The sequence below is a fragment of the Sciurus vulgaris genome, assembly GCF_902686455.1.
Source record: "Sciurus vulgaris genome assembly, chromosome: 17".
In the NCBI taxonomy this organism is placed as follows: Eukaryota; Metazoa; Chordata; class Mammalia; order Rodentia; family Sciuridae; genus Sciurus; species Sciurus vulgaris.
The window spans coordinates 27,642,565-27,667,243 of NC_136478.1; the positions used below are offsets into that span (position 1 = coordinate 27,642,565).

General features: G+C 46.0%; 1 protein-coding gene across 6 annotated transcripts in view; it reads right to left on the reverse strand.

Annotated features, from left to right (window-relative positions):
• NLRC5 (NLR family CARD domain containing 5) overlaps positions 1-23,705 on the reverse strand; it is an 85,359-nt gene extending 61,654 nt beyond the window's left edge. For 3 of the 6 annotated variants that reach the window (XR_013760259.1, XM_079117754.1, XM_079117757.1), the window contains exon 1: positions 23,289-23,705. The gene's annotated coding sequence lies outside the window, so the exon portion shown is untranslated. The remainder of the gene's footprint in view (positions 1-23,288) is intronic. The other 3 variants (XM_079117755.1, XM_079117756.1, XM_079117752.1) reach the window with 3 other exon arrangements.
• Positions 23,706-24,679: the final 974 nt, after the last annotated feature.

Consider the following 24,679-nt stretch of genomic DNA (forward strand, 5'->3'; position numbering starts at 1 on the left):
CACTCATTTACAAGCCCGCCAGCAGTGCAATAGTGTTCCTTTTCCTCCACATCCTCTCCGACATTTATTATTGTTTGTTTGTATTCTTGATGACTGCGATTCTGTCTGGAGTGAGATGAAATCTCAGTGTAGTTTTGATTTGATTAGTTTTTCCCTAATTGCTAATGATGGTGAACATTTTTTTTCATGTATTTGTTGGCCATTGGTATTTCTTCTTTTGAAAAGTGTCTTTAGTTCACTTGATTGTTTATTAGTTGGGTTATTTGCTTTTTTGATGTTTTTTGAGTTTTTTATATATTCTAGAAATTAATCATCAGTCAGAAGAGTAGCTAGTGAAGACTTTCTCCCCTTCTGTAGGTTCTCTCTTCCCATTCTTAATTGTTCCCTTGGCTGTGAAGTAGCTTTTTAATTTGATAACATCCCATTTGTCAACCCTTGGCATTATTTCCTGAGCTTTAGGGTCCTATTGAGAAAGTTGTTGCCTGTGCCTATATGCTGGAGTGTTGACCGTACATTTTCTTCTATGAATTGCAGAGTTTCTGGTCTAATTTCTAGGTCTTTGATTCATTTTGTACAGGCTGAGAGATAAGGGTATAGTCTCATTCTTTTACATATGGAAAACCAGTGTTTCCAGGACCATTTGTTAAAAGGGCTGCCTTTCTCCAAAGCATGTTTTTGGCACCTTTGTTAAGGATCAGATGACTACATTTGAGTATTTATCCCTGTACCTTCTATTCTGTATTATTGGTCTCTGAATCTGTTTTTATGCCAGTACCACGCAGTTTTTGTTACTATAGTTTTGTAGTATGATTGGAAGTCAGGTATTGTGATGCCGCCAACATTGCTTTTTTTGGGCTTAGAATTGCTTTGGCTATTCTGGATCTTTTATTCTTTTTTTTTTTTTAATTTAAGAGAAATGAATTGCTTATTTTTATCAAAACACTCAATTTATTTTTTAAATTTTATTTTTACAGACTGCATTTTGATTCATCATACACAAATGGGGTACAACTTTTCATTTCTCTGGTTGTGCACAATATAGATTCACACCATTCGTGCAATCATACGTGTACAGAGGGTAATGATGTCTGTCTCATTCCATCATCTTTCCTTCTCCTGCACCCTCCCTCACCCCTCATTTGGCTCTTTTATTCTTCCAAATGAATTTTAGGACTTTTTTTCCCCCCTAGTTCTGTGAATAATGCCATTGGTACTTTGATGGAGATTATGTTGAATCTGTATATTGCTTTTCATAGTATGACCATTTTAACAATATCAATTTTGCCTATTCATGAACATGGGAGGTCTTTCCACCTTCTTGTGTCTTTAATTCTTTCTTCAGTGTTCTATGGTTTTCACTCTACAGGTCTTTCACCTCCTTGGTTAGATTTCTTCCTAGGTTTTTTGTTTTTATTACTTATTTATTTATTTAGGCTATTATGAATGGAATTGTTTTCCTGATTTCTTTCTCAGGGGATTGATTGTTCGTATATAGGAAAGCTATTGATTTTTGTTGTTGATTTTGTAACCTGCTACTTTGCTAAGTGTGTTTATTAGCTCTAGCAGTTTTTTAATGGAACTTTTTGAATCTTATAAGTGTAGGATCATATCATCTGCAAACAGTGATAATTTGGCCTCTTCCTTTCCTATTTTTATCCTTTTTATTTCCTTTTCTTGTCAATTGCTCTGTCTAGAATTTCTGATACTATATTAAATAGGAGTGGTGGGAGTGGGCATCCTTGTCTTGTTCCAGAATTTAAAGAAAATGCTTTCAGTTTTTCCCCAATCACTATGATGGTGGCTTTGGGTTTGTCATAGATAGCCTTTATGATATTGAGATAGGTTTATTCTATCCCTAGTTTCTTCAGTGTTTTTATTATGAAAAGATACTGAATTTGGTCAGTCTTTTTCTGCACCTATTTATATGAGAATTAAGTGATTTTTGTCCTTAATTCCACTTATGCGATAGATGACATTTATTGATTTGCATATGTCAAACCATCCTTACATCCCTGCGATAACACCAGCTTGGTCATGAATGTAAAACCTTCTTGGGGCTGAAGTTGTGGCTCAGTGGTAAAGCACTTGCCTGGCATGTGTGAGGCCCTAGGTTCAATACTCAGTACCACATATAAATAAGTAAAATAAAAGATTCACTGACAACTAAAAACAAATATTTTTAAAAGAATTCTTCTTAACATATTGTTGAATATGATTTGCTGGTTTTTCTTTAAGGATTTTTTGCATCTAAGTACATCAGAGATATTGGTCTGCAGTTTTCTTTCCTTGATGTATCCTTGCCTTGTTCTGGTCTGGGTACGATACTGGCTTCATAAAATGAATTTGCAAGTGTTCCACCCCTTTCTATTTCATGGAATAATTTGAGGGGCATAGATATTAGCTCTTCTTTAAAGGTCTGAGAGAATTCAGCTGAGAATTCATCTGGTTCTGGGCTTTTCTTTGTTGGAAGGCTTTTTATTACTGCTTCTATTGCATTGCTAGTTATTAGTCTATTTAGGTTTTCTGTGTCCTCTTGATTTAATTTTTGCAGGTTGTATATCTAGAAATACATCCATTTCTTCTAGGTTTTTCAATTTATTGGAGTAGAAGTTTTCAAAATAGTCCCTCATGATCCTCTGGATTTCTGTGATGTCTGTGGTGATTTATTCTTTTTCGTCTCTAATCTCATTACTTTTGGTCTTCACTCTTTTGGTTAGTTTGAATAAGGGCCTATCCATCTTATTTATCTTTTCATTCATTAATCCTTTGTACTTTTTTTTTTTCTTAATTCTCAATTTCACTGATTTTGGTTATGATCTTAATTATTCCCTTCCTTACACTGGTTTTGGATTTAGTTTGTCCTTCTTTTTCAAGGGCCTTCAGAGGCACCATTAGGTCATTTAGTTGGGATCTTTCTGATCTTCTTAAGTAGCACCCATTGCTGTGAATGTCCCTTTGAGAACTGCCTTTTTCTTGTTCCAGAGGTTCTGCTAGGTTGTGTCACTATTCTCACTTGATTCTAAGAATTTAAAAATGTCTCCCTTCATTTCTTCTATCACCCATTCATCATTCAGAAGTGTTATTTTTTAATCTCTATGTGTTTATATAGTTTCTGTGGGCTTTTTGTTGTTGGTTTCTAATTTAATTCCATTATGATCTGATAAGATGCAAGGAATTTGTATATATATATATAGTATTTGCTAAGAGTTGCTTTGTGGCCTAAAATTGGTCTATTTTGGAGGAGGTTCCATGAGCTACTAAGAAAGTGCATTCAGCTATTATTGGGTAAAATATCCTATAAATGTCTGTTAAATTCATTTGATATGTATTTTTTCCAAGTCCAAAGAGTCTTTCCTGAGTTTATGTCTGGATGACCTATCTGTTAATGAGAGAGGTATATTGAAATCACTCAGTAATATTGCACTGAGATCTATCTGAGATCTTAATTTGAGCAGTCTCTCTCTCTCTCTCTCTCTCTCTCTCTCTCTCTTCTCTCTTGTTGAGGATTGAACCCAGGGATGATTTACCACTAAACCATATCCCCAGCCCATTTTATTTTTTAATTTTGAAATGTAGTCTCACTAAGTTTCTTAGTGTCTCACTAATTTGCTGAGGTTGGCCTTGAACTTGTGATCCTTCTGCCTCAGCCTCCTGAGTCACTGGGATTACAGGTGTGTGCTATCATGCTCAGTTAGTGTCTCTTTTATATAATTATGTGCACCAAAGTTTGGGGCATAAATATTTATTATCATAATATCTTCTTATTGGATTGTTCCCTTTATTAGCATAAGTGACCCTCTCTGTCTCTTCTGATTAATTTTGGCTTGAAGTCTACTTTGTCCACTATGAGAGTAACTCCTTCTTGTTTCCAGGCTCCATTTGCATGGGATATCAATTTCAATATTATCACTTTCAGCCTGTGGTTGTCTTTGTCTGGAGATCTCTTGCAAACAACATGTGGTTGGGTTTTTTTGTTTTTTTTTTATTCTTTCTGTCAATCTTTATCTTTTAATTAGAGATTTGAGACCATTTATTGATTTCTGTCATTTTGATTTATTTCTAATGTTTAATTTGGTCCTGTTTCTAATTTTCTTAGCTACCCTTTAAATGATATTTGTTCATTTGTGAATTCTGCAGTTTGTTTTTGATTTCTTCTGTGTGGGGTATTTCTTTAAGTAAATTCTGTAGTGCCAGCTTAGTAGTCATGAATTCTTTTAGTTTCTGCTTAACATGGGAGGTTCTTATTTCCTTGATTCTGAAGGAAAGTTTTGCTGGATATAGCAATCTTGGTTGACAGTTGTATTCTTTCAGAACTTGGAACATATCATTCTAAGCCCTCCTGACTTTTAGAGTTTGTGCTGAAAAATCAGAAGCAATTCTGATGGGTTTGCCTCTAAATGTGACATGATGGTTTTATCTTAAGGCTTTTAAAATTCTATCCTTGTTCTATACATTAGAAATTTTACTTACAACGTGTCATGGAGAGGTACTCCTTTGATCTTGTTTGTGTGGGGTTCTGAATGCTTCCTAACTGGATGTCCATATCGGTCTCAAGGTTTGGAAATTTTTCTGTTATTATTTTTCCTGAAGAGGTTTCCATTTCATTAGCCTGCATCTCACAACCCTCTTCAATTCTAATGATTCTTAAATTTGGTCTCTTAATGTTGCCCCAGACTTCTTGTATATTCTGATCATGGTTACTTCTTTTCTTTTCTTTAATGCTGTCTGAATGTTCAAGGCTGGCCACTTTGTCTTCCAGCTCTGAGATTCTTTCACTCTATTAGGGAGACTTTCAAGTAAATGTTTTATTTGATTTATTGTGTTTTTCATTTTCAAGATTTTGTTTGGGTCTTTTTCAATATCTCTATATCCTTATTGGATTTCTCATTCATATCCTGTACCGACTTCCTTGATTCCTTCAGTTGTTTTTCTGTGTTCTCTTGGAATTCATTGATAATATTTACAATCATTCTTTGGAGTTCTTTTTCTTTTGATGCTATAAATTTATTGTGGTTATAAAATTCTAAACACCCATAGAAACTACTACATTATAATTATTTTACATTTATTATATCAAGAGAGCTAAAGCAGGTGAGAAATCGGAATTCTTTATCTGATATTTTATCCACTTCGACATCTTTGGAGTTGGTTGCTGGTAGATTATGAACTTTAGGAGGTGTCATGCTACCTTTTTTCATATTTCTTGTATTGCTCTGTTGAGTTTCATGCATCTGTCAGGATGGATTTGTCTCCCTCTTTCTCTTGCCAATGTGGCCTAGAGTAATCTAAAGTGAGACTCTGTTGGGGGCTGTGTTATGTTGGCGGCGCCGGGATGGCGCCTGATCACATTGGCAGCGAGGAGGTTAATTGACATAAGCACACTCAGGTGATTTTCTCGTCCACGCACACAATGTATGTGCATGTGTTCTCGAGCACTAATTGCCTGCTCGGAGCGCCTCGCCTAATCTTTGCGTAAGAGGCGTGGCCCTGCTCTCCGCCTCCTGGAGGTGATATAAGCGTAGGCGGAGCGAGACAGAGACACAGCAGCCATTAGCAGGAAAACAGCAGAAGAAGACACACGCCGCAGCAGCGAGTAGGGGCAGGGGCGGAAAGCAGATCGCGGAACGGAGAACTGAGACGCATCACTAGGGCACCTTGGGTGGACGTACCCTTAGTTCACAGGATGCAGGACTTTAAGGTGTAGCAAGTCTCTTCCTCTAAGCTCTAAGCAAAGCTTGTCTTTCTCTCAAAGTTTCTCTCTTAAGCAAAGTCTCTTTCTCTCTGATAAGCGGGCTCTCTCTCTCTCTCTCCTCTCAAAGCAAGTAAACCTCGTTTCCTTTATCCTCTATAAACAAGCAAGAAAGCAGTGCACTAAAGAGAAAGATAGAAGTGCCTCAGTTTCCACTCCACCACCCATAAGACCCGTGCAAGTTGTTGCTGCAAGCGGTCACAAATATCCATGGATTTTGGAACCGCAAAGAGCCAGCGACAAGACTCACCCATAGGTGTTCTGTCCATAGACATTATGTTAATTCTCTGTTTTGCTAAAGCAGTAGATGTCCATGAATGGGACCTGAGGGCCCGCCCCTAGCCATTCCTATTTGGGGTCTGGTCATTAGTTTGGGTTTTTGTCACTTCTATTCTTTATATTGAAGTATAGCTGAAATTCGAGTGTCATTAATTTATGTGTGGAGCAAGATGCACTGTCTTTTGGCCGAGTTTAGTTCAGTAGTAGTCTTTACTCTATGAACTTGTAGTTTCCCTGAAGGTTCCCAGCACCTCACAGGATAAGGGAAGCAAACAACAGCAACAACCAATACAAACAATATACAGCATTAACATAAGTATCCAGTGCCTGTTATGACATCCACAACACTAACACCGCCAAAACAGGAATGGTGGGTCAGCAATTGCCAACAGCAAAAACAATATGTAACCACAAATTGAATCTGACATTAAACAGTAGGTGTCAAATATGTCATCCACAGCACCAATGATTGCAACATGATGACTGGTTGGGCAGGAGTTAGATAAAACAAATAGTTTTACAAGATGGTAAAAATACAGTTCATTAAGAGAAAAGAGAAAGTGCAATAGGAAGGAGAGATGAAGATGTACAATGAAGAGAGAGAATGCAGAAGAGATATAGTGAGTGATGGTTATAAAGAAGGAGGAGAAAAAATGAAAAAGGGAGACAGAAAGACAAGAGAATTTGACTGTTAGCAGAAGAGGAAAGGAGAGAGAGAGAGAGAGAGAGAGAGAGAGAGAGAGAGAAGCAAACAAAAACAAAACAAAAAATTAAAAAACCAGACCCCAAACCCTAACCTTCAAAAGGAAAAGCAAGGAAAAACAACTGTTTATAAAAACGGGAAAAAAGAAACAAATAAGTACACATTTATATATCCACAAACCAATGAGCACAGCAAGCGCGCGCACGCACACACATACACACATACAGAAAAATGACTGTTAGTGAGAAATGAAAGAATTATCTCCACTGAGGTGATCAAACAGCCAGGGAGGATGGAGGTCACTGCCTGTGCCCAACTGTCTTCCCATTTCTTCTTGGGCTGTGTACAGAGAGGGGCTGGCTGGGGGCTGCTGACCCCTTCCTCTTTTTGTGTTGCAGGGGCCTAAAACTGAGGCTGGTTGAACTAGCTCTCAGCTTCCCTTCTCACCAGCATAAGGTAGATTGGAGTGGGAAGTTCCGTTGATCAGAACTGTGTCGGCATAAACAAGGTCAGTCCAGGGCCCAGGATGGGGCTGCTACAGAGTTCTGTGAGTGCAGTTCTGGTGGGTGGAGCTCAGGTTGAGTCAGGTCTAGGGGCTTTGTTGGGTGGTATCTGCTCTAGAGAGATTAGATCAACACACCCCTGGGGCTGGCAGATACCTATGTCTTCTGGGATTCTGACTCTCAGGAGCCTCCCAGAAATTTTACTCTCAGGACAGGAGAGCCAACCTTCCACAGGCTCTGCTGCTCATGAACACAGCCTTCCTGAGCTTAGTCCCTGGGTGTGTTCATGCCACCTGTCCAGTTTCCTGACCCTCTTCAGCTGGACTCAAAGGGAGAGCAAGCTGAACTCCCCTTGTGACTTGACTCTCCCTGGGTGCAACCCTCTCTGTGCCCGTTTCACTCATGTTCTGCTGGGTACAGAGGCGGCGCTGGCTGGGCCGGCGGGGCAGTGTTTGGTGGGCTCTCCCGGCTCCAGCTCCGGCAGGAGCAGCTGCAGCACGGCCACCTCATGATGGCTTCCGCCGTGGCTCCCACTTTGCCAGCTGAGAAATACAGAGCATTTTTTAAATACCGGTTCTCTGTACAGCTCATACCAGTCTCGGAGATCAGGAACAGGTCCTTGTTCCTCCGTGTCGAAGAAATGCCGAGGCAAGCGTAGACAGCAAGTTTTATTGAAGAAGAGGACAGAGATAAACTTCTCCAAAGAGAAGGGCCCCAGAGCTGGGTGCCCATGGGGGGTGTGTCTTGCTCTTCTATAGCCCTCAGATCCCCTCTTCTTAATTATGGTCTTGTCTTTCTTCCCCGCATGCTGTGACCAAGGGAAGGGACACAGAGGTTAACTGTGAGCACCTCGGAGTGCCCAGGAGGAGGACCACAGAGGTTGACAGCCCATTGTTCTGATCACCAGTGATAACCAGTCCCCGTCCTCTCTTGACCCCACTCACTCATTACCTACGATGACTGCCTGACCTCCACCCCCTGCCTCGGTTTACGGAGGAATGTGACATATCCTGCCCACTGGGGCCAGGCGCAGCTGCAGGCAGATGGCTTTTTGGCAAAGAAAGCATGTGAGGGGTCAGCACGGGGGGGCTCATTTTATAGAATGATTCTCTTAACCTCGTGTTCCCACCCTTCTCATCCACCTGTCCCCTCACACAGCCACTGGGTCAGCTCAGTTCAGGCTGCTCTTCTGATTGACAGGTTTTTCTGCGACAGATCTGCCCATGGTGTTTCTCCCTATGTCCTCCCCGCCTCTGTGCTGTCTAGCTGCGGCTGCTGTGGTCATCCTGGCTTGGCACTAGCACACTCTTTCCTGTTCTTTGTTCAAGGCACCCAAACCTCTGAGACGCTCTGACTGTCCAATACTGAATTTTAGTGAAGCCCCACCTCTCTGAGAAGCCATCCTCTGGCTGCTCCAATCCTGAGTCACAGAGACAGAAAGGCGGCCTTGCTCTGCTCTGCCATCTTGAATCTCCCCTCTGGCACTTTCTCCTAACTTTCATTCGACCTCCTCATGTCCTCACATGTAATGCAATTTATTTTACTTTGTCTTTTTCTTTTCATTAGATTTGTCAGCAGTTGCTCTCTCTTACATCTAAAAAAATAAATTTAAAAGATTTATTATTCTTCTAATTGTATATGTTTGTGGCATAGTGTGATAATTCAATATATGCATAGAATGTGTGATGACCAAGTCAGGGTGGTTAACAGTTCCATCTCCTTAAACTTCTCTTTCTATTGACTTATTCTTCTAGAATTTTCCTTTTTCTACTTTCGTAACTTACGCCTGTTGTTATTTAGTTGTTTAAATTTATGAACTTTATTGCTTGGGTCATTTCTAGTCTTTTTCTTTTAAAAAGTAATAAAAGAAAGTACATTGGGCTAATTTCCACAAATTTATATCTAGTGTTTATATTGTTAAGTAGATAATAATTATAATTTGGAACTGAGTCATTTCATGGAGGGTTGTTTTTTAATACTTAACATTAATCTTTTGTTTTACTATACTGTATGAAAAATAGATTTTTCTTTTGTCCTTGGTATATGATAAATGTTTTCAAATTTCACAGCATTTTAAAAGTATTTAAAAATAGTTTCAGTTGTTGATGGACCTTTATTTTATTCATTTATTTATATGATAGGGCTGAAAATCAAACCCGGTGCCTCATACAAGTGAGGAAAGTGTTCTACCATTGAGCCACAACCCCAGCCCAAAAGTATTTTTTCTTAATAAAGATGGACTTCAATCTATATATCTATCTCATATTTATACCACAATACCCTACACTGGGTCAAAATTTACAAAGTAAAAAGTTAAACTCTGAATGGAATCAAAAACAATGTTTAACATAACAATTCACAAAGCTATAGACATTTATATTTTTCTATATGGTTCATATATTTTACAACAAAAAAATTGAAGGTATTTAAGTTCTCAAAACATAGGAAAAAGTATTTAAAAATAATTTCAGGGTTAAAAGTGTAGCACAGTGGTAGGGCCCATGCATAACCTCTGAGGCTTTGGGTTTGATCTTAGCAAAATAAATAAATACATACATAAAATGAAATAATAAAAAATTCAAGGAGTTTCTTGCTAAGCACTGTTAAAACTCAGAAATCATAAAAGAAAAATGAGATGAAATCAGACATAAAATTTTTGTAGTACCAAAAAAAGACCCACAAATAAAATGACAAATGACAAATAAACTAAAAAAAATCCACTAGTTATATCATAGATGCAAATGTTTTTAATTTATTAAGAGTTAAATGTTTTAATATATTAAGAGTTAATGCAAATCAATAATAAAAAGACCAATGACTGATAGTAAAGAGGATAAAGTTTCCAGAAAAGAAAATATCCATGGCTCTTAAATGTATAAAAAAAACACAGCCACATCAATGTTTATAGCATCTCAGTTCACAATAGCTAGATTGTGGAACCAACCTAGATGCCCTTCAACAGATGAATGGATAAAGAAACTGTAGTATATATACACAATGGAATATTATTCAGCTACAATAAAGAACAATATTATGACATTTGCATATAAATGGATGGAATTGGAGAATATCATGCTAAGTGAAATAAGCCAATCCCAAAAAACCAAAGGCCGAATATTTTCCTTGATAAGTGGATGATGATATATAATGGGGATTGGGGGGTGGGGGGGGGTGAGAGAAGAATGGAGGAACTTTAGATTATGTAGAGGGAAATGAGAGAGAAATGAAAAATGGTGGAATGAGACAGATGTCATTACCCTATGTACATGTATGATTACATAAATGGCATGAATCTATATCATGCACAGCCACAGAAATGAAATGATGTAACCCATTTGTGTACAATGAATCAAAATGCAATTGGTAAAAAAAAAAAAATGTATAAAAAAGATGTTCCATCTCATACAACATGAAAGAAATACATACTAGAACTAAAAAAGATATGCCATTTCCTAGCTCTTAGATTTGCAAGGTTGCAAATTAGCAGGTACCCTGATGCACTACTAATGGGCCTATTAATCAGTATCTCATCTACCCAAATGGCAAATGCCATATAACCACAATTAACAATTTCGTATCCAAATATTTTACCTTCAGATATATCCAGAATGTGCAAAATAACATATGCTCAGAGATATATGACCTTGTTTATAGTGGCAAAAAATTGGAGGGGAAAAGTTAATATCCACCAAAGAGGACATGCTATATTTAAATTATGATAAATCCATACAAGGGAATCCTGTGTAGCCATTGAAAAGACAGAGGCAGAACTATATGAGATGATATAAAACAGTACCCAAGACATATTGAAAATAAAAAAGGGACAAAGTTCAGAACAGGGCGTAGATATGCTGCACTTGTGTGAAGAAGAAATAAATGTGCATGTTTATGACATTATACTACATTAAAAACTTAAAATAGGAGTTGTTCCCAAGGAGGAGAATCCTGGGAATTTCATACTAGACCCGGGCGCTGTCTAATCATGCACTTCCTCTCAAACTCCAGTCTGGTATTATTTGTGCCTCACCCTCCGTGTTCCCCCATCCCCTCCAGAACAGAGGTATGACATGTTACTGTGACCCCCAAAAGCTGGAGCACACTGGGCACCGGGAAGGTTCAGGATGAAGGGCCAAACGGCCCTTCCACCCTCTTCCCTGGCCCTGGCCCTCCTGGCCCTCCTGTGTGCCTGTGGTCCTGCCCAAGGGACGCGGCTCACACCCCATGCCCTTCTCTTTCCCCATCCAGCCTTGAACTCTTGCTGCCTTCTCAGGAGGGTCTTCCTGCAACCCTCCTCCCCAGGCCAAATTCAGTTCCCATCCTGGTTTCATTCCTCAGCCTCCCCGTCTCCTCTGTTGGAGGTCTTGCCACTCTGCAAGTCGTTCCTCTGGGGCTGGCCGCGTCCCTCAGCAGGCTGGCGGTGCCTCCAGGGGGGCAGATGCAGTGCCTGGTCCCAGTTAAGAGTAAAGGCTTCAGCCCGAGGGCCCTGGATTTGAGTGTCTGCTAGTCACCAGCTGCATGAACTTTTATAGGCTCCTTAGCTTCTTGGTACCCTCAATGTCCCCATCTGTAAAACGGGGATCCTCTGGGCCACATTCCAAATTGGGGGTTCTTCTGGAAGTTCTTTTCTGAGGCGGATCGGGGAGGCAGGGTGTGCCGGCAGAAGCTAATCAAGAGCGGTTCAGGAGGTGCCTTGCTTCTGTCTGACCTTGGGGAGATCTGGAATGTGGATGATCTCAGGTGGGTCCTACCAAGGGGCAAGGTTCTGGGCTGTACCTGGCAAGGTGTGAGATGGGACCAGAAGGCCGTCCATGATGTCCGGCAAATGAGAGCAGCTCAGCGGCCCTTGGCTATTCTTAGCCTTAGCATCATTGTTCATGTTTCCTCTGCCTCCCGGGCCCCAAAGGGAGGGAAGAGAGGATGTGAGTCACAGTCCGGAGCTGCGGTCCCTCTGGCTCTTGTCCTCCTCTGGCCTTAGTGAGGCTGTGGCAGGGGAGAGGCAGGACCTCTGCCTCCTCTCCTGGGTGGGGATCTCTACCTGCCTCCCCTGCTCCCCTGGGGCTGTTTGCAAGGGTCGGGTCAAGAAGCCCCGTCCTTGCAGAGCTGGCAGAAGAGACAAGGTGGAGAACACACAGTGGGCAGGAAGGGACAGAACTAAGAGGCGTAAGCACTAGCCTTGGGGGAGAAAGGATGCGGCTCACCGGGTTGACATGAAAGGCACCCTGGTCATGGCTGGGGACACTTGGGCAGAATTGCCTCAAAAAAGAGAAAGCACTGCTGAAGTTGGTTTCTGGGGATGGGGTCAACAGGTCAGGGCCTGTGGACCCTTGGATAAACTCTAGCCCAGCGTCATCAGGTCCTCTGGAATCCCCCATGACAAACTCTGCAAGGAGTGGTGACAGAAAACCCAGGACAGGCTGATGACAGGCTTTGCCTAGAAGCAAAGGACGGAGCTGAAAGTGCCTGCCAGACCCATTTTAAAGGTGGGCACTGAGGCCCGAGAGGAGGCCTTGGCACTCCCCGCAGACGGAAGCAAAGAGGGCAGAGCTGCTGCAGGGCACCTTCCTCACCTCAGGGAGGCATCTGGAGAGGTACCAGCCATGGTCCCCCCTCACCCAGGAAGCTAGAGCGCAGGTAAGGCGTCCTTGACACGTGCATACATTTCCATGGGGGCGACGATGCCGTGGGCGGGGGATGAGTGTCTCTTTTAAAGCCCTTGCATCTATTGTCCCTCACAGTGACGGGGCCTGCAGGACTTCAGATGCATGGTCACAGTACTTTACAGAGGAGGCTCCTGATGAGAAGGGACCTGCTTGGGTCACCAGCTAGTGTCCCAGAGCAGGAGTTAATGCTTCCTTGCAGTCCTCGGATGTAGAATGGGGTGTCCAGGGGTCTGGGTCCTGGCCCACAGGCCCTTCCTCCCAATACAAGAAGGCCTCTCTCTTCCCATTACAGGAAACCCCAATTCTGGGTCCCAGACCACGACGTAATGCCTTTGGACCACCTCCGTCCTCCAGCACCTTCCTACTCAGAGGCCGAGGCTTCCCACAGAAGGTTCCCCAGGGGGTCCACATGCTGCCTCCTGCAGGACAGGGACCCCAACCTGACCGGCACAGCAGGCAGCCAGGGTGGCCTTGTCTCTCCCGTTCAGCCCTGGCCCCTCAGGTCCCGCACGCACAGGAAGCAGCTGGTGCTGGTGAGGTCTAAGGAGGGGGCTTCTGCCAACTCAGTGTGGAGTCCCCTGATGCTCCTCCTGGATCCTGCAACCAGTGGTTCCCAAACTTGTCTGCATTTCCCATTTACAGGTTGGGGTGGGGGGAAGTCTTATAGAAATCCCAACACACCTCATTATAGACCCAATGCAGCACAATCTCGGGGGTGGAACATGCACCCCACGTGCCTCTGCTGTGCTGACAAGCCCCGGGACCACTTCCTAGGCTTGGAGTGACGCCACTTTTCACTCTCCTGGTTCCCTTGCATTGGTGTCCTGATTCTCCAGCAAACCAGACCCTGCAGTTCCTGCCCTGAGCAGCCCCAAAGGCCCCGGGGACAAGGCCACCAAGGCAGACATATCTGGATGGAGACCCAAAGGCGGTGCCCACCTTGGCCTCTCTGCTGTTCCTTGGCACATCAGGCCCCAGCTCAGTGGCTCTGCCAGTTCCTCTCTTGCAGCTGAGGGCTCAGCACTTCCACACAAAAGTGAAAATAAAACTGAGGTTTGGGAATCCCCTCCTCAGCGCCACACACCGGCCTGGCACGGGGGTTCCAGAAGCATCTTGTGCTGGCTTGGAAGTTGAGGCAGGGGACAAAGAAAGCTCGAAATATAAATGAGAGAAGTCCCAGATCCCCAGGTTCAGGCTGACAGCCTGGAAATTGGCTTTCCATTGTGCAGGACATGCTGTCAGTGACTTCCGTCCACCCTTTGACTCTGTGAATAAACTTCTTGGCAGAAAGTCACATGAAGAGCCACACAGCTGGGACACAGGGCCCTATAAATTGAATGTCTGCATTTCCCTCAAATGCATGTGTTGAAATTCTAACTGCCGATGTGATGATTTTCAGGGTCGGGGTAGGTCTGTGGGAGGAGACAGGGTGGAGTCCTGGTGAACCAGATCCACGCCTCCATCAAAGTTCCCAGAACACTCTCTGGCCCTCTTTCCATTACAGGAAGACACAGTGAGGAGCCTGTGAAACCCAAAGAGGGCACTCTCCAGAACCCTGCCAAGCTGGCACCCTTGTCCTGGACTTGAGTCTGAAGTAGCCTCTCTGGGCCTTGACGTTCCCCATCTGCAAAGCAGGAATAATAACAGTACCTACCCCTTGAGGTTGCCGGAGGGCTTAAATGAGTTAATATGTGTAAAGTACTTAAAAGCACCTGGTAGTTAGCAAGGCTGACAGAAGAATCATTTTTATGATGTGAAGGCTTAGAGAAAGTTCGAGAAGGAACACAGCAAATCGTGGCTACCTCTGGGAGACAACAGAGGTGGGCTGGGAGCAGCCAGCAAAGGAGATTTCCACCTAGCGGGCAAGAGTTTGGCTTTTTGCAAGAAGGCGGAATCATGCATGATCTGTGTGGTGAAGATGGAGGCAGTTTATTGAAAGTGAAGCAGACGGAGCTGAGCAGTGAATGGGAAACAGGGCCCTGCAGAGTTAGAAGAGCGAATTTTTTTGCTTCCAGGGTGGACCCTTGAACACTCTCTCCCACCCTGACCACCAGTGCCAGGTGCGTGGGGCAGAAGAAAGGCTTGAGGGGTTGGCGCATGGAGACTTGATGCTGGGCCCCACTATCCTGACCAATTTGCCTGGTCATGTGGGGTTTGCATGCTTGTAGGTCAAGGCTTTCTACCCAGCTATCTCCCAGGGGTCTGTGGAGTTGGCAAGAGTCTCTGGGGTCAGAAGGCCTGGGTTCTGATTTCAACACTTGGCATTGGGCAACCTCAGGCAGGTTTCTTAACCTCCTTGTGCCACAGTTTCCTCATCTGCTAACAGGGTGACAATTATACACATACCTCACGGCGGCACTGAGGGCTGGAGACATGAATGTATGCAAAGCACAGTGAAGGCCACGCCCAGGCCACAGCCCCGGCTTCCAGCACAGGCGGCACCACACTGTGGCATCCCACCTGCATCTGCTCACTGTCCCCCAGGCCCACCTGCCCCTGCCGATGTGACCCCCTCGTGCACCGAAGAAACAGGCTCTGTCAAGTGAAGAAGCCCAGAGCAGATTCAAAAGCCAGGCTGCCGCTTAACCGAATCCTTGCAACGGCATCTTCTAAAACAAAATGGCCATTTCAGCATATCTTTATTCTTTTTCTGCTTAAAAATACAGCCAAATGTATCTTCCATGGAGACATACAGCGTGAAGTTTTCTGGCGATCTCACCCTTTGGGGACGGGTGTGCAAAGTTTACGACTCTTATCTGTGCCCGAGGACTGTCTTCTTTCCTTTCCTTTTCTTCTCTTCTTTCTCTCTCTCCTCTCTCCCCTAAATTTCAATCAGATCATCACTTCCTTAAAGTCAGTCTGGAAACTGCTTCACTTTTAACTTCATTTTTTGAAGTATCATTTGCCCTGAGCTGAGGGAACCTCCAAAAAGACACCCACAGAAAACAAAAAACCAATACAGGGCTCTGGCCCTGCAGCTGGTGCGGCTGCCTGTAGGTCTGAGAGGTTTTACGGATGCCCGCCACCCCTCTGAGACTTCCTCCCTGACTAATCAGGAAGGATTAACAAGAACGGAAAAGAGAACAGCTTTCCCACTTTAAGATTCAGTTCAGGCCAAGGGCCAGCCATGCACCTCCTGAGGCCACCTTGACTCCTACTGGGTGAGTCCTGAGAGGGGAAATGTCCTGTCCATTTCATTGAGAGTATCTTGACGTCCAGAAAGGTACCAGACACCTTCAAGAACCAGGAGCACATGAACTGCAAGCTATTCATTTCTTTGAACAAGATACTGTGATAAGATCTGAGTGCCTCAGAGAACCAGCTCCTGACGGTACCAACACCCTTCTGTTCCATGTCCCGAGCAGAAGAGACCCCTCCAAAGCTGGTGACAGGGTGGTTGTGATACAGGCTCCATCCCTCCCCCAGAAGATGGATGTCGGGATCCAGTAGTTCCCGGCGACTGAAGCTCCTATACATGGACACAGTCTTTTAGGATCTGGCAATGCGATCTCAATCACTTTACTAAAGATCCACACATCCCTTGAGAAGTCCACCTTGAGAACCTAGCCTCAGGAAACAGTCTGGAATGTGACCTGAGCTCTGGCTCCAAGGGTGTTCCCCAGGACATTGTCTACAGTGGATGTCAGCAGGACGGCTCTTTCTTTCCTCAGATGGACAAAACCAATTCAGACATCAAGTTCTGGCCTCCCCACCGGCCCTGGAATTCCTGGGGTGTTGCAATACCCTGGCCTCCTCCCGTCAGGACTCCTGTTCCAGAACTTTGTGAAATCACATGCACAAAATGCACCCGCAGGAAGCACGCTGAGCTCAAAAGCAGACTTCACCCCTCTTCACCTTATCCCTCCCTGCTCTCCACTGCCTTCTCTTCCTCCTCCTCCTTCTTTTTTCCACCCGCTCTGCCTGGTTCCCTCTTTCTTCAGTATTCATGGTTCATGATTCCCTGTGTCACCCCACTGAGTCTTCTCTCCAATGTCCCAAGTGTTCCTTACGAGAAGGCCACACCTGGTGTCTCCCAAACACGCCCCACCCCCGCCCCTCACATATCTGGTCTTGCGCTGCAGTCACCACACGCCCCGGTCATACATATTTATCTACTTGTTTACCAAGTTTCTATCAGCCTTGGCTCCACCGAGTGGCACTTTGCTGTGCTCCCAGCTAGCCCAGCACCTGGAGTGGCACCTGCCATGTTGTGGGACTGGGCAGACATATGTGAATGGATTTAAGCCTTCAGGGCGGAGCCAGAGCTGGTGTCTGGGCTGCTGGCTCCCACCTCACCCGGAGCAGGGGGCAAACTCAGGCTGGAAACACCCTTCTGTCCTCGTACTTCCAGGAAGTTTTCTGTGTGGCCCTGCCTTCCCCTCCTTGCTTCTCTCTCCTCTCCTCCTCCCTTCCTTTTGGAGCAAATGTAGCCCCCAAGACACAGGCTGCATGCAAAACAGTCTCCCCACTACGTTCTGGTCCCTGCTGCCACCTTGCACTCGGGTCCCACCTACCCCAAACACTACAAAGTCAAGGTATTCCCTGCTTCCTGCACTTCCTGCCCTAAGAGGAATATCCCATATCTTACTTTTTACATAAAACAGAAAATATTCCACATGCAAAGGAAGAAAATGAGACCAAATCTAAAATATCTAACAATGATGACTACACTCAGCCATTCTGTGGACCACCATGCCTCCATTTAAAACGATAGTGTAACACTACTGTAGACGAAGAGCTAATTTCCTTAATGTACAAAGAACTCATAGGGCTCGATAGGAAAAAGATCGACAACCTAATAGAAGAGTGGGCAAGGACGTGAACAGACGATTATGGAAAAGGGCCACCAAGCCACGCAGCCTGGTCCTTGCTGAGAAGCAGCAGCAGAGAGGTGGGGGCGGGGCACCGGGTCAGGCGGGAGCCCAAGTGGCACATACCAGTCCTGGCCACAGGGAACCTGCCAAGTCAGCTCAGGCCAGAGGCGTGGCAGGCAGCACCAAGGTGAGCCAGAGAGAGCTGACCTATGGCCAGGCCTGGGCACAGTGCAGAAACCTACTGCAGAAGCCCATTCCATGCAGCGCCACTGCTCTGGAACCCCATGCACGCACCATTGGCACAGTCTGCCTACCTCAACCTCCTGGGAAGCAGCACCTGCAGATGAGCAGCAAGAAAATGGAAGTGGGGCAGACCTGATGGAAGTTTGTGCTCAAGAGTTAACCAGTGGCTGGGGGCAGTGGCACACGCCTGTAATCCCAGAGGCTTGGGAGGCTGAGGCAAGAGTATGTGAGTTCAAAGCCAGCCTCAGCAACTTAGCAAGGGACTTAGCAACTCAGCGAAACCCTGTCTGTAAATAAAATATAAAAAAGGGGCTGGGGATGTGGCTTAGTGGTTAAGTGCCCCTGGGTTCAATCTCCAGTACCAAGAAAAGAAAGAAAGAAAGGAAGGAAGGAAGGAAGGAAGGAAGGAAGGAAGGAAGGAAGGAAGGAAGGAAGGAAGGAAGGAAGGAAGGAGGAGAGAGAGAGAAAGAAAGAAAGAGAGAGAAAGGAAGGAAGAAAGAGAGAGAGAAAGGAAGGAAGGAAGGAAGGAAGGAAGGAAGGAAGGAAGGAAGGAAGGAAGGAAGGAAGGAGAGTTAACCAATAGGGCTAATACCTTTCCTCATTAGCATAAATTTGGACCAATGGTGTTGACCCAAGTGCTACATAAACCCCTAGATTAGCACACCCGGAGGGCAGCTCCTCTTGGGTCCTCTCTCTGAGCCAGAGCTGTTTTATTCACACTTGAGCAAATCGTACTCCTACACTTGGTCACCTCGCCTGGGTACTCCATTCTTCGAATTCACAAAACACTAGCCCAGAAAGAAGAAGCTCGCAGTGGGTTGCTGGGGTCTGCTCAACGCTGGGAGCACAGCCCACCATTAAGAGTGCAGCACGCTTCCCGGCCACAGGGCCACCCGCCAGCAAGAGTTTCTTGGGTTTCAAGATGAGATATGAGGAAAACCGCCATTATTCATCTCCTAGATTTGCAAATATAGAAAAGTTTGATAACATACATGCTCTGAGGGCATGGGCTGCGGGCACCCTCACACTGAGCTGGTGGGAGAGAAAGTGAGCACTACCCTTAAGGAGGATAGCTGGTCCCATTCATCCAAGTTCAAACCGTACGCCCTCTCCAAGCTGCAAGCCTGCTCCTGGATTTCCTTCAAGATTGACTCCCACATATGAAAAATGAAGTTTGACCAATGATGTTGATCACAATACTGTTTGGAATTGCAAAAGACAGGAAAAAATCTAAATGTTAGGTCAATGACACCTCAGTCATGTGGGGAAAGGCTATGTAGTTGTTAGAAAGAGAGGGCTGGAAGTTTTGGTCAGTGGCAGAGCAACCACCTAGCATGTGCCAGGTCTTGGGATCTGTTCTGAGCCGTGAAGAAAAATGGCAGGATTGTGTTTGTATAGAAAGATGTCCAAATTGCATTAGGAAAAAAAAGTGAACCCTCTATACCACCATTTATGAGAAGGGGAGAAATCTACGGGTGTGTGTTTGTGTTATGTATAGATGTGTACATGTATGCACACAGATGTGTATGCGTGTGTGTCTGAGCATCTTTGGAAGAAGACACAAGAACGTGATAACACTGCCAGCCTTTAGAGAGGGTAACGGTGTGGCTGGGAAACAGGAGCGGGAGGGAAGCATATTTTTATTATATACTTACATACATTTTTCATTTTTTTTCTATACAAATGTTAGCTATTGATTTTTTTAAGTTAAGTGATATCATGGGATTTAATTTTCCTTTAACATGTAATCCTATATTACTCATTTGTTTCTTCTGGTTCCAGGGAATAAACTCAGGAGTGCTTAACCACAGAGACACATTCCCAGCCCTTTGTAATATTTTATTTAGAGACAGGGTCTCACCAAGCTTCGGGCTTAGGGCTAAGTTGCTGAGGCTGGCTTTGAACTTAGTATCCTCCTGCTTCAGACTCCTGAGCCTCTGGGATCACAGATGTGCACCACAGGGCTCAGTCCATAATATTTACTCTAAAAAGTGAGATTTCATTTTTGTTTTTATGCACGAGTCCGTTAAAAATTTGATCAAGCACACACAGAACAAAACTGGAAATGACTCATACAGCAGTAACAATGCCGCAGAGTATCAGCTTCGTGTTACCTCAGTCTCTTTGGAGTTCCTTTGCCACATGGCAGAAGAGCCGCTAAAAACCTTTCTGGAGAAGTGTCCCATATCTGGGATAAGTTGAAAGACTTTGGGGCAGCGCCTGGGATGGAGCTGGAGCCCAACTGTGGTCAGGTTTGGGACAGGCAGGAAGAATGAGTGGACTTGTGCTTCCCTTGGCTGCCCGGCTCCCTGCCCCAGGAAACTGGCTGGTTTTACACCACAGTTAACCAGGGTGAGAGGCTGATGGCAGAGCAGAAGAGGTGCCCACGATCAGGTGGCGTGAGAGCTAAGTTAACTCCATCCCCACCTCTAGATACAGGAAGCCTGGGCTCACCGAGGGCTTCCTTACAGAGCCAAATGAGGGTCATGCCAACTTTGCCCAGTTCTCAAGGACCCAGGAAACCCGAGGCAGCACGTGGGTTACATAATCTTGCCTGTTTTGTGGGTAACATGTCCCATGAACAGCCAATGTTGCCTTCTTCACCTCTTCTGCCTGGTTTGGGGCACATTGGATGATTTTCCAGGGTAGTCTAAAGGGCCAAAGCCTTCCTTCTCCAGACAGCCTGCATTAGCACGCAGGATGAGCAATTTTCCTGAATTATTTTCTTTCAAATCGTGCTGTAGACTCAGTTTCAGTTCAATAGGTTTTAGGTCCCCAATCAACATTCAAAAAAACAAGTCCAACAAAGAAAGAAAACCGCTTACATTCTCAGAACACCTACAGAATTTTCTCTTCTTGTTTTTTGCAGGGCTGGGGATAGAACCCTGGGCTGCAAACATGCCAGGCAAGCCCTCCATCCCTGAGCTACATTCCCAGCCCCCAAAAGTCTTACAGTGTCTGTGCTGGCATTGGTTTGCATGATCCTTAGTCCAACTGCATGTGGCAGGTAGAGAAGAGAAACTAGGGCAAGGCATTAGAGGTGGGTAGCAAGGTGCCAGGAAGTGAGTGGGCTCAAACGGCAGAAACCCAGCAGTGGCGCATGCTATAATTCAGGGACTTGGGAGGCCGAGGCAGGAGGATTGCCAAGTTTAAGACCAGCCTTGACAGTTTAGCAGGACCCTTAGCAATTTAGTAAGACCCTGTCTCAAAATGAAAAAGTAAAAAAAAATGAGACAAAACTGGGGATGTAGCTCAAGGTGAGAGCACCCCGACTTCAATCTCCAGTACCAAAGGAAAAAGAAAAAGAAGTTTGTTCTCTCACAGTTCTGAAAGCTAGGAATCCGAAATCTGGGTATGGACAGGGTCAGGCTCCTTCTGAAGGGTCTACAGAAGGATCCTTCCATGCCTCTTCCACTTCCGGTGGTTGCCGGAAATTCCTGACTTGTGGGTACATCATCCGATCTCTTCCTCCACCACATGGCTGTCTTGCCCAGGTGTGTCTTAACATGCTGATCTTCTGTCTTACCGGGGTACTAGTCATATTTGCTTAAGGCCAGCCGATTCCAGTATAACCTCGTTTCAACTCGTTATATCTACAACAACCCTCTTTCCAAATAAGGTCACACTCTGAGGTCCTGGGGGTCAGGACTTCGCCTTTCTCAGGCGACACAACTCAAGCCACAACAGAGGGAGAAGACATACTAGGAAGCTTTTCTGGACTCTCCTCAGAAGGGTGGGGATATGGGTGTTGAGGTGCGGGGAGACAGGTGTGTCCCGTCCAGGAACGAGAGTCACCATCATATGAAACAGTACTTTAAAATGGACCAAGAACTGGTGTACCTCGTCTCATTCAATCCATGGAGCCAACTTTGAAGGATCTATTATACCCATCCACAGATGAGAAACCAAGTTTCGGAGCGATGAAATGCAAGGTATCGAGAGATTTAGTCTGTCAGCCTCCCAGGCCAGGTGCCTGCCCACCTGGTGCTGTTTCTGTAGGCAGCACAGGTAGACATAACGAATGGCCAGTCCAGGCTACGGGCCAGTAGGCTGGCGGAAAGCGTGCTGTGTGGGGAATTCATATTCACTTCCATATCAGCCTTCCCTCCTCTGTGCTCTCAGCTGGAGTTCGTGCCTAGCTAGCTAGCTAGTTAGTTAGTTAGCTAGCTAGTTAGCAGTATGGGAATCAAACTCCAGGCCACTGGGCTACAGCCCAGCCTAAGCCTGGTGCATTTCCGGGCTTATTTCTTCTCTAGAGAGAAGGAGAGTCATTCAGAGGGAGATGAAGTTTCAGGTACTGATTGGGGTCCACTCCATCTTCCTCCCAGCTGTGAGAGGCTGGGAACTTCCATGTTTCAAACTGCTTTTTATGCCTATAGAACTCCCAATCTTTAAAAAAGAAAATGCAAAAACCCCAATTTATAAAATGCATGCAAACAGCAATGCAGGTGGGGTGGGTGGGGCCTATCTAGAACCTTCGCCAATGGCTACCCCAGCTAACTCCAGGTCCTGACTTTCTGAGGGAGAAAAGCAGTTGGAAACCACATGGAAAAGCGAGTCACCAAAACGACAGCCAAGTGCATTCCCTGTCACCTCTGAGTTAAAACAGTCATTAGAAATAGGGGAGACCCGACCTTAAGGAATGGTCAAAACCTTGAGAGTACACTCACGGTATAGAAGCTGTGTTTAAAAGACTCCTTATGTTTTAGTACATTCTCAGATATTTCCGTTGAAATGCTATGATGTCTGCCATTTGTTTCCAAATAAGGGGTGATAGAGAGGAAAGCACAGCCTAGGGCTGTTGAGCCTGGACCACGAGCAATGGATCCAGGGGCTTCCTTACATCAAAACCAGCAAAACCATATGGCCCTTCCTCATCCTATTCCTTCTGCTATTTTTAAGTCTGGAATTTTCTGCAATGGAAAGTTTTCTTTTCTTAGGCCCAAAAGTATGAATTGTGCATAATGAACAGTGCGACCATGTAACTCTGCATGAAGCCATGACAAGTTCGAGAAGAGAAAACGGTGGCTCTGGGAGGCAACAGGTCCCCCCACCCCCACCCCCCCGGAGCGGGACTGCACAGCCGCAGGCCATGTCCCCCAAGCGGGGCGCCCGACCTGCCATCCCCCAAGCTGTGGGACAGCGGGCTGCACAGCGCAGGGTTAGCGACACCCCTTCTGTCCATCTGCCACCGGACACTACCTGGCCATCGGCATCGGCGCATCCCCATCCCCAGATCTCCGGCATCCGCTCTTGCCCTCTCCGCCCTGCAGACCTGGGAGCCCCAACCGCCCGGCGCCCAGCGCCCTCGCCCGGGACCGCAGCCCCTGCACTCACCGCCGCGCTCCCGGCTCGTCCGCGCTCTGCAGGAAACTGAAAGCAGACGCCGGGCGCAGCGGGCTAGTGCTTGGAACCCGCGGCTGCTGCCGAGAAATCACGTGGTCCGAAGTGCCATCCCTGAGGCGGGTGCTGGGGGCGGGAGCTCTCCGCGGCACCCCAGGCTCCTGCCGCGCTCAGCACCCGGCCCCCAGACCGCCTCAGCAGAAGGAGGGTCCAGGATGTGAAACCCAGGTGCAGGTGAAGGCGGCTCACCTGCGCGGCGGGCAGGGGAGTAAGCGTGCGCAGGAGTCCCTTCCCCGTGCGACTTTGGGGAGTGGAGCAAAGGGAGGAGATGTTACTGCGCCGGAAGGGGCACTTAATGAAGGGGCACTTAGAGTACAGGGGTCCTGAGCGCTGGCCAGGGGTGTGCGCCTGGATGAGCCTAGCAAAGAAGGGAATAGCAACTGGTCTTAGCGGAGCCGGTTGACCCAGGATAAACTTCATCTATGTGCGTATCTCATCTAATCCTCAAAGTAGCACCAAAACACAGATGAGAGTGTTAGCCTGTTTTACAGATGAACAACTGAGGCTCAGAGAGGACAGAGGTGAAGGACCCTGACCAAGTCACAGAGGAACCACTGGCAGAGATGAGGGAGAAATGGAAAGAAGGGGTGCAGGGAGAGAGGAAAAGGGGGGCGCGGAAGGGGCTGAGAGAAGGTGAGTGGGGTCAGGGGCCAGTCCCGAAAGGCCTTTGACTCTTGTCCGGAGATGGGGCACTCCCCTCGCCCTGCAGAGGACATGCTCATCCTGTGGAAGGCTCTGCCTGCTCGGAAGGCCACTCACCCACCTTTAGTGACAGCCCCAGGGTGAAGCAGCCTCCACTCCCAGTCCGCTCAGTGCCCCAGGCCAGGCATGCGTCCGGGGGTTGAGGGGGGCACTCCAAGACAGGGGTCAGAAGCAGGACCATTGGCATCAGACACCCTGGCTAATGCCTGACTCTCCCAACCTCAGTTGTACCCCCTGTAAAATGGGAATGATGATAAAATCCCTCCCCACAGACTGGCTGTGAGAATCTGACCCAGCCAACCTAAAATTGGGACCGGTGCAGTATGTGCCTGAAGCCCATAGCCGTCCTTGTATTTCTGTCTCCTCTGCAAGCCCTGCATCCCCATCACACTTGAACCTCCGCCTTCCAGGGACCAAACCAGACCGCCAGAAATTGCACTGCAGCTGGGAGTGGGCAGGGCGTGGATTTTGCTGTTGATTGCTTGTGTGTGTCTCCCAGATCTGACCCTCCTGGTTGTGTAACCTCAGACAGAAGCCTTGACAGCTCCCCGCCTCGGTTTCCTCATCTGTCAGATGGGGTGTTTCCAGCCTCCCAGGCCACTGTGGTTGGTGTGTGGACTGGA